Genomic DNA, 16,794 nt, shown 5'->3' with positions numbered 1-16,794 from the left:
GAACTAAATATGGCCGCTTCTATAGTAAACCTGAGGGGTAAAATAAGATTTCTAATTACCTGGGGCTACCTCCAGCTCCTGTTTGTCAGCTCTCAATGCCCTTCTGGTCTGATCCGCTGTACTTCTGTAAAGTTTGTGATCCACCTTGGTTGCAGGTCACTGGGCATGTGCTGTTCCAGGCCATGCACTTCCTCCATCAGGAGCATTCTGCATATCAGAAAAACAAACATTGGCTGGCCTTTAGCACTCCGTGACAATGATGGTCCATCAGGACCAATACATAGTTATGTCTGCTGCAATCCATTCAGAGAAACATCTGGCTACACTACAAATCACTGGTATTCCAAGTAACAGTCACAAAGATTTCAAAATGGTCCGGTACATCAGCACACCAGATAGTCTAGTTAGGATGCAACGCACATTTATATTGCACTATTCCACATAATAATCCGACAATTGTTTCTGGGGCCACGCAGGGTCACCCTTTCTCAAGGCATGTGGCATAATCATAAGATTAACACAACACAAATAAGATCCTGTAACACACAAACATGGTAACTGAACCTTCAGGGTTCATTCACACCTTAAGCGTTTTTGCCCTTTTTTCAAGCGCCGGCGAATTTGAAAATCGCCCTAAAAACGCTTGTGCAATGAATCCTTATGGGATAGTTCATATCAGCGTGTTTTGTCCGCTTTCCGCTCCGCAAAGCGCTGCATGTACCATTTTTTGAGCGATTTTGCACAATGGAAGATATAGGAAAAAAACGCATAATGCTCACAAATCGATTTATACGCCGATTGCGTTCGCGCTTTTAAGAATAAATACATTGTATTTATTCTTTTCTGGGTCAAAGAGTTCACTTCCTGACTTGTGCCATGAAGTGAAAAAGCAGAATCGCTCAGCAAAAGCGCTAAAAAAAAAAAAAAAAAAAAAAAAAAAAAAAAAAGGGCTTTATAAAAACTACAGCGCCCACCCGAGCACCAGGAGGCGGAAAAGCGCGCAAAAAAAAATCGCAAAATGCTGGCGTTTGCAATTTCTATTTTAAATGTGAACAAAGCCTCACAGTCACAACATCCGGTGTGAAGTTGAGTTCCATTTTCGGACCAAACAGTCTCTGGTCCTAAACGGGCCAGAGATTGCCGTCCTGGAAGCAGTTAAAATGTTATCTGCCTTTGGGAACAAAACAAAGGACCTGGCCAGGAAGCCAACACTTGTTGGCCACTCAAGCCTTTCATTGCCAGCGTGAATGCGCTGGAAAGTAGTCTCTATAATAGGATTCAGCAGAGCCCCATACTACCTGGGTTCTGGCACATAGCCCTGCCCTACTCCCTACTGCGTGTGTGTGTGTGTGTGGGGGGGGGGGGGGGCAGTGGCTGAGGAGTCATCAAATACTACCTTTGCAGGGAGCCAGCGACGCATGTACTACACATAGGGTTGCCAGGTGTCCGGTTTTAGACCGGACAGTCCGGTTTTTGGCCGCTGTGTCCTGTCCAAAAAGGCATGTTAAACCGGACTTAAGATGTCCGGTTTTATGCCTTTTGCGAGGATGGAGGGCTGCTATGCGAATCTCCTGGCGTTCCTGTGGATCTTTCTGCTCCTCAGCACCGGTGCGATCACTTGTGGGCACTGCCAGGACCGGATTCAGCTGAGGGACCACGGATGGTTGAGGGCTGGTGTGGGGCAGCAGCAGCGGAGGGTGGCCAGGGAACTTGTGCAGAACTCCAGCGGTGGCGAGGAGAAAGAGGAGGGCGAAGCGGATGAGGGACACCCTGAAGTCCTACAGCTGCATCTCCTCTCTGGCCACCAGCCAGGGGGCACCATAAGAGGGACCAGCAGCCGCAAGAAGCCCTCTGAGAAAGCTACCAAGGAGGGCAAGCAGAGGATGACCAGAGTCAAGAGGGAGCAACCTTCACCTGGCAGGCTTGGCATCATGCTGCCCTCTGACCCCAGCGAGGAGGACCCCCTGACCAGCTTCTCCATGGATGGGCAGAAGGTGAAGAGGGCAGATGCCAGGGGCTCCAGGGAAGAAGGGAGGTTCAACCGTGCCAGGATGGAGGAGCTAAGGCTGAGCAGTACCAGCTTCCCACTGACTGGGGATTCTGCCCACAACCAAGCCATGGTGCACTGGACCGGGGGACACAACAGCAGCGTGAGTACCCCTCACCATGCCTATGTACAGCACCCCCTATACTGTTGCTTTAGCTTTGGCTCTAGCGTTTCCTACTCGCCTCGCTACTTATTGACACTTTTTGGTTGTATTTTGCAACAGCGTTGTGCTTCCTTCGCTGTCTGTCGATGTTACAGGTGTTTATTGTGGGTTGTTGTAGAATTATCCGAAGCGCAAATATAATGTACCAATTCACTTGAATAGGGAATATATATAATGCAGCAGTGATCAATGATTTCAAAAACTTAGCGAATCTGCGAAAGGTGAACCTATTTGCGTGGATGACTTGCATTGTCTCATTAAATGAGCAGACCTCATGTCGCAGAGGAGAACAGCAAAAACACGCACCCTGCTGTCCTCTGGTTGTTGGGGGACTACAAGTCTTAGCATGTCCTATGGGGCATGATGTAATCTGTGGTTCAGCAATTGAAATACAGTTTGATTATGAAGTCAGTGTAGCCCGTTTTGGGTAACAGGCCCGCCACCCGTCCGCCAGCGCTGCGCGACCGCTGCCTGGCTGTCAGTCAAAGGCACAGCCAGCCAGCTTACGCGGCGTAAGTTACGCCAGCTTAAGTACCGCCCCCGAGCCCGCGCTTCCCGACGTTGCTACGTGTAATGCTTGTGCATTTACTGGTGAAAAGCGGTCTCTTATTATGTGCATTTACTGGTGAAAAGTGGTCTCTTATGTGCATGTACTGGTGAGGACAGTTAGTGACATGGCTATGTACTCTGTAATGTGCTGCAGAAGATGTCAGTGCGATATAAATACTGTAAAAAACTTTTTTAAAAGCCCATTGCTTAGCCCCACTCTACATAAAAGTGCGCTTCTGACTCCGCCCCTAACTCCACCCCCTGTCCAGTTTTCTCCATCAGCCGACCTGGCAACCCTAACTACAAACTTCTTCCTGTCCTGCGTTTCAGCTCACAGTAATAGCGCCCCCTAGGGGATGCTGTTACTGTGAGATGGAATGCAGGAACATAATTAGATGCAGCCAGTGGATTCCGGCAAAGGTAGTATTTGATGACTCCTCAGCCACTGCTTGTGTGCGTCTTGCAGCATTCCCCCTCCGTTTGGCTACCTATACTGAGGCACCTATCCCGGGCAGTCTATATTGAGGCCAGGCCCGTTTCTAGGGCTGTGCGGCCTTCCCTGAGCACTATTGAGAGGGGGGCAATGTAATGGAGGGGAGAGTCGCAGCCGCTGGTAGGGCAGCCCGACCTCTCCCTCCCTTCCTCTCCCTGCCCTCCATGCTCCCCCCTCGCACTGCAGAGTGAGAGCGCAGGGAAGCGCTGTATACAGCTACTCACCTCCATCCCAGGTTCCAATGGCCGCTCACCAGCCGCTGGTCTCCTCTTTGCATAGACTCTTATACACACACTGCGTGTGTATACCGGCTAGGCAGAGAGGAGACCAGCGGCGAATGAGCTGCGATTGGAACCTGGGACGGAAGTGAGTAGCTTTATACAGCGCTTCTCTGCGTTCTCACTCTGCAGTGTGAGGGGGGGCATGGAGGGAGGGAGAGGAAGGGAGGGAGAGGTCGGGCTGCCCTACCAGCGGCTGCAGCTCCCCCCTCCATTATAGAGGGGGGAACCTACCTCACCTATATTGGGGGGCAGCTACCTAATATAACCTATACTGGGGGCAGCTACCTAACATACTGGGGGGCAGCTACCTAATCTAACCTATACTGGGGGGCAGCTACCTATCTAACCTATACTGGGGGGCAGCTACATATCTAACCTGTATTGGGGGCCCCAACCTACCTAGCTTATACAGGTAGCAACTATACTGGCTACCTATATTGGAGGCACCTACCTAACTAACCTATACTGGGGGCAACTACTCTGGCTACATATATTAGAGGCACCCACCTAGCTAACCTGTACTGGGGGCACCTACCTAACTTTTCCCGGGGGCGCCTGCCTATCTAACCTATACTGGGGGCAACTATACTGGCTACCTATACTGGAGGCACCTACCTGGCTAACCTATACTGGCTCACCTATGCCTGGCTACCTATACTGGGGGGGGGACCTATAGCTGGCTACTTATACTGGGGTACCTATTCCTGGCTACCTATACTGGGGGGGGGACCTATACTGAGTGCAACTAGACCTGGCTAACCTATACTGCGGGCACCTATACCTGGCTCTGCGGGGGGGGGGGGGCGCAATTTTTACACCCCCTCACCCTGGGTGCATTTTAGCCTAGAAACTGCACTGACTGAGGCATCTAATCCTGCCTATCTATACTGAGGCACCTATCCCTGGCTAACCATACTGAGGCACCTAATCCTGACTACCTATACTAGGGCACCTATTCCTGGCTACCTATACTGATGCACCTACAGTGGTGTGAAAAACTATTTGCCCCCTTCCTGATTTCTTATTCTTTTGCATGTTTGTCACACAAATGTTTCTGCTCATCAAAAACCGTTAACTATTAGTCAAAGATAACATAATTGAACACAAAATGCAGTTTTAAATGATGGTTTTTATTATATAGTGAGAAAAAAAAACCTCAAAGCCTACATGGCCCTGTGTGAAAAAGAAATTGCCCCCTGAACCTAATAACTGGTTGGGCCACCCTTAGCAGCAATAACTGCAATCAAGCGTTTGAGATAAATTGCAAGGAATCTTTTACAGCGCTCTGGAGGAATTTTGGCCCACTCATCTTTGCAGAATTGTTGTAATTCAGCTTTATTTGAGGGTTTTCTAGCATGAACCGCCTTTTTAAGGTCATGCCACAACATCTCAATAGGATTCAGGTCAGGACTTTGACTAGGCTACTCCAAAGTCTTCATTTTGTTTTTCTTCAGCCATTCAGAGGTGGATTTACTGGTGTGTTTTGGGTCATTGTCCTGCTGCAGCACCCAAGATCGCTTTAGCTTGAGTTGACGAACAGATGGCCGGACATTCTCCTTCAGAATTTTTTGGTAGACAGTAGAATTCATGGTTCCATCTATCACAGCAAGCCTTCCAGGTCCTGAAGCAGCAAAACAACCCCAGACCATCACACGACCACCACCATATTTTACTGTTGGTATGATGTTCTTAAGCTGAAATGCTGTGTTACTTCTACGCCAGACGTAACGGGACACGCACCTTCCAAAAAGTTCAACTTTTGTCTCGTCGGTCCACAAGGTATTTTCCCAAAAGTCTTGGCAATCATTGAGATGTTTTTTAGCAAAATTGAGACGAGCCTTAATGTTTTTTTTGCTTAAAAGTGGTTTGCGCCTTGGATATCTGCCATGCAGGCCGTTTTTGTCCAGTCTCTTTCTTATGGTGGAGTCATGAACACTGACCTTAATTGAGGCAAGTGAGGCCTGCAGTTCTGTAGATGTTGTCCTGGGGTCTTTTGTGGCCTCTCGGATGAGTTTTCTCTGCGCTCTTGGGGTAATTTTGGCCGGCTGGCCACTCCTGGGAAGGTTCATCACTGTTCCATGTTTTTGCCATTTGTGGATAATCGCTCTCACTGTGGTTCGCTGGAGTCCCAAAGCTTTAGAAATTACTTTATAACCTTTACCAGACTGATAGATCTCAATTACTTTTGTTCTCATTTGTTCCTGAATTTCTTTGGATCTTGGCATGATGTCTAGCTTTTGAGGTGCTTTTGGTCTAATTCTCTGTGTCAGATAGCTCCTATTTAAGTGATTTCTTGATTGAAACCGGTGTGGCAGTAATCAGGCCTGGGGGTGACTACAGAAATTGAACAGTTATTTTTTAACAAGGGGGGCAATCACTTTTTCACACAGGGCCATGTAGATTTGGAGTTTTTTTTTCTCACTAAATAATAAAAACAATCATTTAAAACTGCATAACTGCATTTTGTGTTCAATTATGTTATCTTTGACTAATAGTTAACGGTTTTTGATGAGCAGAAACATTTAATTGCGACAAACATGTAAAGAATAAGAAATCAGGAAGGGGGCAAATAGTTTTTCACACCACTGTATTTCTTGCTATCTATACTGTAATCATCTATTCCTGGCTGCCTATACTGGGAGAACCTATTCCCAGGTTGCCTATACTGAAGCACCTATACCTGGCTACCTATACTGGAAGCACCTATTCCCGGGTTGCCTATACTGGAAGCACCTATACCCGGCTACCTATAATGGGGGCACCTATTCCTGGCTACCTATACTGAGGCACCTATTCCTGGCTACCTATACTGGGGCACCTATTCCTGGCTACCTATACTGGGGCACCTATTCCTGGCTACCTATACTGAGGTACCCATTACTGGCTACCTACAGTGGAGACGCCTATACCTGGCTATTTAATGTAGGGTTGGGGGGCACCCAGGTCCAAATTCTACATCGAGCCCTCAGAAAAAGGCCTCTGACCGCAACCCTGCTGCCACTGAAATTCCGGGCAGAGTTAAATACTATTCTCCCCTTTCATAATTCAGGTCTGGCTATTGTCGGCACCCGAATTACATTGATATTGAAAATCTCGCTGCACCGCTGTAGCAAGCGTACAAGAAACCGCCTCTCGCATAAAATAAATCCTGCACTAAATACATACAACACACTTTTGCCACTTGAACATGTACAATACAAACATTGTTGCACCAAAATCATTCATTACTAGATTTTTCTCATACACTTACATTGTGCTATCACCACCTTTGTGGCTCTAAAAATAAAATGATGCAACATTGTGGAAATAAAATGATGCAACAAATATCTTGCTTCAATGCCACACTGTCAACTTTTACACTCACCGAAAGGAAAATTAGGAACACCTGTTCAAATTCTCATGAATGCAATTATCTAACCAACCAATCACATGGCAGTTGCTTCAATGCATTTAGGGGTGTGGTCCTGGTCAAGACAATCTCCTGAACTTCAAACAATGTCAGAATGGGAAAGAAGGGGGATTTAAGCAGTTTTGAGCGTGGCATGGTTGTTGGTGCCAGACAGGCCGGTCTGAGTATTTCACAATCTGCTCAGTTACTGGGATTTTCACACACAACCATTTCTAGGGTTTACAAAGAATGGTGTGAAAAGTGAAAAACATCCAGTATGCGGTAGTCCTGTGGGCGAAAATGCCTTGTTGATGCTATTGGTCAGAAGAGAATGGGCCGACTGATTCAAGCTGGTAGAAGAGCAACGTTGACTGAAATAACCACTCGTTACAACCGAGGTATGCAGCAAAGCATTTTTGAAGCTACAACACGCACAACCTTGAGGCGGATGGGCTTCAACAGCAGAAGACCTCACTGGGTACCACTCATCTCCTCTACAAATAGGAAAAAGAGGCTACAAATTCCACAAGCTCACCAAAATTGTACAGTTGAAGACTGGAAAAATGTTACCTGGTCTGATGAGTCTCGATAGTCAGAATTTGGTGTAAACAGAATGAGAACATGGATCCATCATGCCTTGTTACCACTGTGCAGGCTGCTGGTGGTGGTGTAATGGTGTGGGGGATGTTTTCTTGGCACACTTTTGGCCCCTTAGTGCCATTTGGGCATCGTTTAAATGCCATGGGCTACCTGAGCATTGTTTCTGACCATTTCCATCCCTTCATGACCACTATGTACCCATCCTCTGATGGCTAATTCCAGCAGGATAATGCACCATGTCACAAAGCTCGAATCATTTCAAATTGGTTTCTTGAACATGACAATGAGTTCACTGTACTAAAATGGTACTTCACTGTCACCAGATTTCAACCCAATCGAGCATCTTTGGGATGTGATTGAACAGGAGCTTCATGCCCTTGATGTGCATCCCACAAATCTCCATCAACTGCAAGACACTATCCTATCAATATGGGCCAACTATAGAATGTTTTCAGCACCTTGTTGAATCAATAGAATTAAGGCAGTTCTGAAGGCGAAAGAGGGTCAAACACCGAATTAGTATGGTGTTCCTAATAATCCTTTAGGTGAGTGTATATCACCTGACAAATCCTCCATAGACGTCACATCCAAACTGTTCACAGTGAGAAGTTGCACGGCGTTCCCTGTAAAAACAGAAATGCATTGGTGGGGAAGAGTCACATCACACATTACGCCCCCAGTGTGATTCCTACAGTACATGCAACGTATGCTTCACTGCAACTGTTAACGCAGGTTATGCAATACCGCACTACATGCACCGCATTATGCTCAACAGTCCTGTCGTACCGCACTTCTAACGCCCCGATATAAACGTATCATTAAAAAGTAATTGCATCATGTTAGTAAGGACATCATATTGTCCAATGCAATGCACCACTGTGAACATAGCCTTAAAAGTGTAACCGACAAGGTGAAAGAAAAGTTGTATACATACCTGGGGCTTCCACCAGACCCCTCCGCGCAGATCGCTCCTTCACCGTAGTCCAAAGCCTCATAGATCTCCCGGTAGTAGCCCTGTTCTCCACAGCCAGTCTGGCATACTGTGCATGCCCGGCCGTGTGCGCCCGCCCCACTTCCCCCTTGTCTCAGGGTCACTTTAAAGGTAAGGTCCAGGATATATATAAAAAAAAAAAAAGGAAAAATCTACTTACCTGGGGCTTTCTCCAGCCCCTGGCAGCTGTCCTGTGCCCTCGCTGCAGCTCCAGTGGCTCCCAGTCCCCGCCAGTGCAGATGCCAACCTCGGGAGTCAACCGGAATGTACTGCACATGCGCAGAGCTACTGCGCCGTACAGTCCAGATGGCGTCACCGCGACTAAGTGAGTCGCACGCTGGAATGCAAGTGGGCCTCTGGTACCGGAAAGGACTCTGGGACACCGGCAAGGAGCAGAGCTGCGGCGAGGGCACAGGACGGCTGCCAGGGGCTGGAGGAAGCCCCAGGTAAGTGGATTCTTTATTTTTAGTCTTCCTGGATGTAAAAAAAAGCTTTTTGAAATGGTCTCCCATACACACACAGATTCACAGTAGACTAGTCTTCACCAGCCACCCCAGTTTAAGCTAGCGAGTATACAAAAGTTTAGATCTTTTTTTCAATAGCATCCATCCGTGCTGTATAGTGCATATACTCCCTCCCTGCATGGTCTCTGTGTGCAAAATTATCCCTGAGACAAGGAAGACATTTTACACCTGATATGTTACTGTACAACAATAACAGTGGCTTGAAGTAATGGAGTAGTGGAGTGAAGTAATGGATCTCTGGTTAGAATCCCAGCCAGGGCACTTTCTGCACAGTTTGTATGTTCTTCCTGTGTCTGTTTGGGTTTCCTTCCTCCCACATCCTAAAAACATACAGATAAGTTGATTGGCTTCCCCCTAAATTGTCCCTAGACTACTATACCTACACCATACGATACGTACAGACATACAGGGCTGTTTCTAGCCTTTTTTTCACTCCAGGCAAGAAAACCTCTCCCCAAGTGCCCTACCCCAGATCAACTCGCACTCGCCAGAACATATTGGGGGGGTGGGGGGGTTGAGCACTGATGTCAGCCCGGATCTCGGTAAATAAACAAAATACAAGTGAATCTATAGCAGTCACGGCAGTAGCGGTGGGCAGCCGCTCCTTTTTCCCGTACGGGGCTCCAAGCGGCTGCCTGTACTAACTGGTGGGTGAAACTGCCCAGTAGGCATATGACTATGGCAGGGATTAGTTTGTGAAACCCTCTGACGAACAATTAAGTGACAAGACAAAATACGCTGTACAGCTCAGCGGAAAATGTCGGCGCTATATAAATACTAAATAATATTCTAAGCTGCCCATAGATGTGTTAATTTTTGTATGAGTTTACAGTCAATTCAATTACACTGATCTAATATGCAAATATCCATTGTTCAAACAGATCTGATCAATTCACTTGCCATGCATTTTGACCACCTTACCAAATGACAGTTTGATGATCGGCCATCTTGGAAAATGTAAGTGAAAGGGTACAGTGGCGGATTGATGACCCCTTAGTCTTCCGCTGCATTGCACAACGTGCACAGTATACCTACCCACCCTTCACATTTGTACACACTTGCACTGTAAGCACTTGACAGGCAGCCTATTGCGCCAAAGTGCGGAGATCACCTCCTATAAAGCTGCTGGACCCGACAGGACTCAGGATGAGATGTGTGTAGCACCCGTTACGTGAATAGAGCGTGTGCAAGTTACTAGTGCTCGTTACGCAGCACTACCATGCACACAACTCGCACTGCACACATCATTAAAGCGCAGCTTAATGAATCAACCCCTTTATTCATTATCGCGTTGTTAAATGTTACACTTGTATGCCAAGTGCACTGCCAGCAGCGTAGCCTGCGCTCATAAATTAAGGGCGCGCTAGTGCAGCACCACTACTACGATAAGTGACATAGTAGCTGTTGCACTAGTCAAATGTTGCGGTGCTGTACTAGCGCACGGACCTTAAGAGCGTACTGCACTGGCGGCAGCACGTGTAGCGTGCAAGTGTAACTTTTTTTTTTAAACAAAAAGCAAGGCTTTATTAACAGTATAATAAGATCACAAGGCATACAGATATACAAGGTACGTGCATACAGAATGGTTGCTGCATTTCAATTTTTTAAGTAAAAGTCACACATGAGATCATGGCATTAATATTACACATATATAGAAGTACATTGATTGGAATTGGCACAGAAATGATAAATAAGTAGCGTTCGAGGACTTGATCTTCAGCAAAATTATATGTGTAGCCTTTTGGGGTCCGTTTATGAACGTAACCAAGTAGGGTGAAAGGGAACTATCGATTTTTCCATCTGTTTAGATGAATTTTTTTCTGTGATCCTCTATGAAGGTATACAAGTATTTTATAGGGTAAAGCAGTGCTGACACGTTTAACCCAACTATCAAAAGTGGGAGGCATGGGCGTAAGCCATGTACACACCACCTCTTGTCTTCCCAGCACTGGTGATGTCAGTACTGTGTGCAGAACAGGGAGAATTCACAACATAGTCAATCCAAGCCTGTAATTTGAAATAGAAAAAAACCTGTAACAATTTATCTTCTTACTTTTCTCCTGTACAAGTAAGTCATTTTTCCAGTCTAGAAAAATACAAAAAAAAGTCAGAATCACTTAGATTAATAAAGTTATAAAGCTTAATCACCATGATAGCCCCCTGCCCTCAACAGGCACAGGCAAGTGACTGTTGCCTTGCTTTTAGACCACGCTCAAAGTGGTGCCTTGCAGTATAAGGGCTTGTTTCCACTGTAGCGGTGCGGAATCACCTGGATTCCACCGCTGAAGAAATCGCATGCTGCTGCGTTTCCACATGCAGATTTACCCGCGATTTCGCATGCGATTTCGCATGGCAAGGAGCCATGCGAATTTAACCATGTCACGGCCTGTGTTAAGTTCCATTGGCTTTCATGCGAAATCGCATGCGAAATTGCGGGGAAATCCGCATGACAAAGCCGCATGCGATTTCCCTATTGAATACATTAGCGGCGATTCGCCCGCATTCCTGCCGCACGCGAATCTGCACGACCCTGTCGTGCAGATTTTCCCTGCACCGAAAAACGCCGCCGCACACGTGGAAACAGCCCCATCCACTAACATTAAGTATGCGAATCTGCATGCAGTGCCCGCATGCGGATTCGCTATAGTGGAAACGAGCCCTTAGGCCTCTTACACACTACATGCAATTCCAATTTTTTTTTTATACGATCCGATTTTTGATTCTGATTAAAAAAGTACTGCGCGCAGCTAAGTTTATTAATCAGAATCAAAAATCGGATCGTATAAAGAAAAAAAAAAAAAAAAAAGAATCGCATGTACTGTGCAAGAGGCCTAACAGCCGCTTTGTAACTACATTCACCACCTATGTGAAGTTCACAGTGCGGCGGGAGAGTTTCAGTGTAACAGGTTGCGGATTGGTAGTGTGTTACCACTTAACACGTGAGTTAACAGTAAAAGTGAAGCATACTTTTCATTGACTGTATGCTTCATTGTACCGGATGCACTTGTTCACTTCTTGTTGCTGGATGTTTTGCTGGTGTGGCAGCTGAGACGGCTACTATGTATTGGGGATGCAGAACAAAAGGCCGCAGTCTGGGAGGGCTGATCCGTCTGCAGGGAGGATGAGTGCCAGGATGACATCATGCAGCTATTGTGAAGAACGTGTGCTGATGGGCTGCATTTGCACCACAGAGGATGACTGTATGAGTCACTGTACCGGATACACCATGAGCATAACATACAGTGCCATTGTCCCGTCTGTTGTGTTCCTGTTGTCACAGGGAATGCAATAGCCACTGTGAACATGGTCTTAAAAGGATACGTCCAGGCACAAAAATCCACTTACCTGGGGCTTCCTCCAGCCCCTGGCAGCCGTCCTGTTCCTTCCATGCAGCTCCAGTGGCTCCCGGTGTCCTCCGCTGCAAAAGCCGACCTTGCCAGGTCAGCTTTCCGGGCCGGATTCTTGTGCGCTCCACAGCAAGGGTCATGTGGTAGCGCCGACGTCATCAGGTCTGAACTGCGCAGGCGCAGAACTACTGGCGAGGTCGGCATCTGTAGCGGAGGAGACTGGGAGCCACTGTAGCTGCGGCGAGGCCCAGGACGGCTGCCAGAGGCTGGAAGAAGCCACAGGTAAGTGGATTTTTTTTTTGTGCCTGGGCGTATCCTTTAAGCACTCCCTACCCAAAGAAAAATAGAAAAAAATAAACAAAAAAAAAGTATCTAGAGGTGACAATGTAAATCTATGCTCCCGTTCTGCTTGGTAGCAAAAAAGCATTCAGCATCAGCTAAATAAGATGCAGGTAGGATAACGTGAACTGAACCTTCAACCTCTGTCCGTCAAAATACAGTTTTTTGTGTGTCTCTTGTACATTACCTGTGCAGAGCATTAGCAAATGACCGTCTGGTGATCGGGAGCGTGCGTGCGTGCGTGTGTTCTGTACATCAGCATACACAGCCATACAAAGCACGGCGGCATACAGAGCACAACAGGCTACACAGCACAGTACATCAGCATACAGTGCACAGCAGCATACAGAGCACGGTACAGAAGCATCCACAGCACAGCAGCACACGCTCCTTCAAATTTCCCAGTTGCATGTAATTCCTCATCTCTGTGTAGCTGTTCCTTCAGAAATAATACAGTAATTGCAGTGAGACTACTAGTGGTGACAGACTCCTATTAGCAATAGCATGGAACAGTAGTAGCAGTAGGGCCGTGGCCATGTAGATCCGCATGAGCCATCCTCAGCGGTACACGAGCAGCCACCTGCACACGTGCGTCAGCCCGGTGTAGTTTCAGAATGGGCAGCCCCGCAGAATGGGCAGCCCCGCATGCGCAGTAGGAGCCTGCATCCCATTAAATTGTGCAGCCACGTAAAACGTCCTAAATATCTCCGCTTCCGCATCACGTACACTCCCAAAATTTTCAGGGGAGGGAGGGGACCCCCAGATCTAGCTCTGTGCCATATTGCAGCCCCCGAGCCCCACTAGTTCCCGAGGCTGATTGCAGCAAACCTATCGCGGGAACTAGCGGGGCTCAGGGGCTGCAATTCGGCACAGAGCTAGATCTGGGGGTCCCCTCCCTCCCCTGAAAATTTCGGGAGTGTACGTGGTGCAGAAGCGGAGATATTTTAGTTAAATAATGTCTAACTTCCCACTGAGCATGCGTCATACTCAGTGAGGAAGGCTGCTTCCGGGCTGCCCATTCTGACATTACACCGGCACCCCCCATCCTGCAGATGGAGCGGAGGAGAAAGACGTGCAGCATTTCGCTTATTTAGTTTATTATCACCAAGGGGCCGGCCTTTGCCTCAGAAGGGGAGGAGCACAAGCTCCGTCATATTTCCCAGTGGCATGTACTGCCTCATCCCCATCCTCCAGTCCACAGCTCTGCCCAGCAATAAGTGGCAGTGCAGAGAGGCTGCTGGTGGGAACAGGCTGGCACTAGGGATTTCTTTTCCTATTAGCACTAGTGTTGTCCGGATCATGAACGATTCGGATCTTTGATCCGAATCTCTTGTGAGTCGAATCATCCGGATCACCAAAATGAATGATTCGGATCAAAAAAGGGGTGGAGCCAGGAGCAGCAACACTCAGCGGGCAGTGAGGTCCTGGAAGCAGAGCAGAGATGGATCGCTCTGTTGGAAGGGAGCTAGCCTTGCAGGGACAGGTTGGAAGGGAGCTAGCCTTGCAGGGACAGGTAGATGAGAGAGAGGGGACATGGGTGCCACTGCCAGATATGTGTAGAGCACACATACTGGCTATAATGTGCTGCTGATTTTAGGCTGTCTGTTCCGTAGTTGTACATAGTGAACACATGGGAAACTTTTGGCTCAGAAGCACAGCTCAGTAACTTTGCAGACAGGTGCTGGGCTAGAAGGGCAGGCACTGTGATTGCTGTGCAATATGATCCTCCTGCACTCTGCTCTAAACAGCTGCACTTCACTTCTCCCTACATTTATGATGCGTGTTGGAGGTGAAAACAGGACACATTGGGGTGGGGAATGCTTTCTTTCACTGTGAGCATATGATTGCAACATGTGGGTGATGTGTGCAAAAAAATTCCCGGCAGGACTCGACCCTTTAAAGTGCATATCAGTATTTATTGCATTATAATGGCAGTCGTACAACAGCAATACAACAGCATGACGTTTCGGGCAAGAGCCCTTTATCAAATGCATTTGATAAAGGGCTCTTGCCCGAAACGTCATGCTGTTGTATTGCTGTTGTACGACTGCCATTATAATGCAATAAATACTGATATGCACTTTAAAGGGTCGAGTCCTGCCGGGAATTTTTTCTTCATTGGATCAGACAGCTGAGGCGTGATGGACCTCTAACCTGGAGAGGACTCCCCATATATAAAAAACATATACCAGTTAATCCAGAGGCGGGCAGATATAATACAGATTGTGATGTGTGCAAAAAACATTTCTGCTCTCTGCTCACCCCTCTTTGTCCACTTCCTCCCTTCTCTATCTGTCCACCACCCTCCCCCTCTCTGTCCGTCCACCCCCTCCCCTTCTCTGTCTGTCCACCCCCTCCCCTTCTCTGTCCACTGCAGGGAGAGTCCTGTCCTGCTAGTCATTTCACCCCCCCCCCCCCCCCCAATGGTTCCCTAGTAAAAATGATTCGAGATTCGGATCAAAGATCCGGATCTTTTCAATGATCCGATTCGAATCATCCAAATCATTGAAAATATCCGAACTTCCCATCTCTAATTAGCACTAGCATGGTTCAGTAATAGCAGCAGAAGGCTATAAGGTCACGTGTCACTGCATGAGCCATCCTCAGCGGTACACGAGTGGCCCAGCTGCACACGTGTCACACCTGCCATGACGTCATCCTGACACATCCAGCAACTCTCAGGCCTGACGCCCACCAGCAGAACTTCCAGAAACGAAGTGAAGAAGAGAGGCCATCCAATCAATAGAAACTACAACCCGGAGCGCCTCCTAGCGGCTGTCCAATCAGTAAAGACAGCTCCAGCCCGGAGCTCCCCCTAGCAGCCGTGCAATCAGCAGAGACCGCTACATCCTGAAGATCCCCTTAGCGGCTGTCCAATTAGTGGGACAACTACAGCCTGGAGTACCCTCTAGCGGCTAATAGAAGAAATGACACGGTTGCTTTAGAATGGATGTAAGTAGATTTCTATGAGTAGTAATTTTTTTGACACTCGTCATGGGCTGATGCAGACTTAAAAAAAAAACTGCTGTGAATGCCAATTGGTATAAATTATACAATACTGGTCAGGGTCTTTTCCAGGTCTTGCCTTTGCCACAATGTTCCCCTCAGTAGGGGTGCATGGCCACTGTGAAGCCACGCCCCCAGATCGGCACAACATTTTGCCCCCAAATCGCCATGGTAAGTTCTGCCTCCAAACAGTCGTATGCTTCTGGCTGTGAACCTGGAGGTGAGCAAAATGTAAGCCTTAAGTAAAAAAAAAAAAAGTTTCCCTTAACTGGAGCTTCTGCCAGCACCTACAGCCACCGTGTACCCTCAATGTCCTGGGACAATGCTCCTGTTTCCTGCAGCAGCTACGTTTCGTTTTCGGCATTCACAGAGCCACGGTGCGTGCGCAGCCCTGGTTGTGCATATCCTCGCTCATGTTGCCATCCCCGTCATGCGCATGCACAGTACGAGATTTCTCTGCATGCGCAAGACAGGGACGGCAACATGAGTAATACCGAGGATGCGCACGACCAAGGCCATGCAGGCACAGTGGTTTGGCGACTGGTCAGTTGCCGAAAAAGAGAACTTAGCTGCTGCGGGGAACCGGAGCATCGTTCCAGAATGTCGAGGGAACAGGGGGGTAAGTGAAATTCTTTTTTAAATTTTGAGTTAAGATTCCCTTTAACTACTTCAGTCTACAGGTTGTTTTCACCTTAACCTGAACTCAGAACATCCTCTTTGCTCTAAAAGATACACAACAGCATAATAAACTTATTAAAGAACATTTCTTTGTTACAGCTGATAAAAATCCTGCAATAAATCTGCACTGTTTCTACTTCCTGCTTTCATGGAAGCAGACATATTGTTAACATCCTGTGTTTACCAATGACCTTTCTGCCGTGGCAGGCAGCTGATACAGCTCATGGAACAAATTACAAATTGTGCTTAGACAAAGATGAAGGGGAATTAGACAGGCAACTCTATCTAAATACAGATAGGGAACAATTCTATTTGTTTTCCTTCTGTCCTGTACAATAGTTCATGTTATTGCTTTATACATCTTATACAGATTAACAGTAGGGAAGGG

The 16,794-nt window shown here is 47.4% G+C and overlaps 1 protein-coding gene across 3 annotated transcripts in view; it reads right to left on the bottom strand.

Annotated features, from left to right (window-relative positions):
• Positions 1-16,794, bottom strand: part of LOC137521084 (stAR-related lipid transfer protein 9-like) — a 94,241-nt gene that overhangs the window by 22,648 nt on the left and 54,799 nt on the right. Inside the window, exons 7-9 of one of the 3 annotated variants that reach the window (XM_068239863.1) lie at positions 11,090-11,122; positions 8,082-8,144; positions 60-207 (exon numbers count right to left, since the gene is read on the bottom strand). The gene's annotated coding sequence lies outside the window, so the exon portion shown is untranslated. Of the gene's footprint in view, positions 1-59; positions 208-7,624; positions 8,145-10,813; positions 11,044-11,089; positions 11,123-16,794 lie in introns of those variants that run through there. The other 2 variants (XR_011022025.1, XR_011022026.1) reach the window with 2 other exon arrangements.

The sequence above is a fragment of the Hyperolius riggenbachi genome, chromosome 6, assembly GCF_040937935.1.
Source record: "Hyperolius riggenbachi isolate aHypRig1 chromosome 6, aHypRig1.pri, whole genome shotgun sequence".
Taxonomy (NCBI): Eukaryota; Metazoa; Chordata; class Amphibia; order Anura; family Hyperoliidae; genus Hyperolius; species Hyperolius riggenbachi.
Note: the sequence above shows the minus strand (reverse complement) of the source record. Positions and strands in the feature narration are given on the sequence as shown.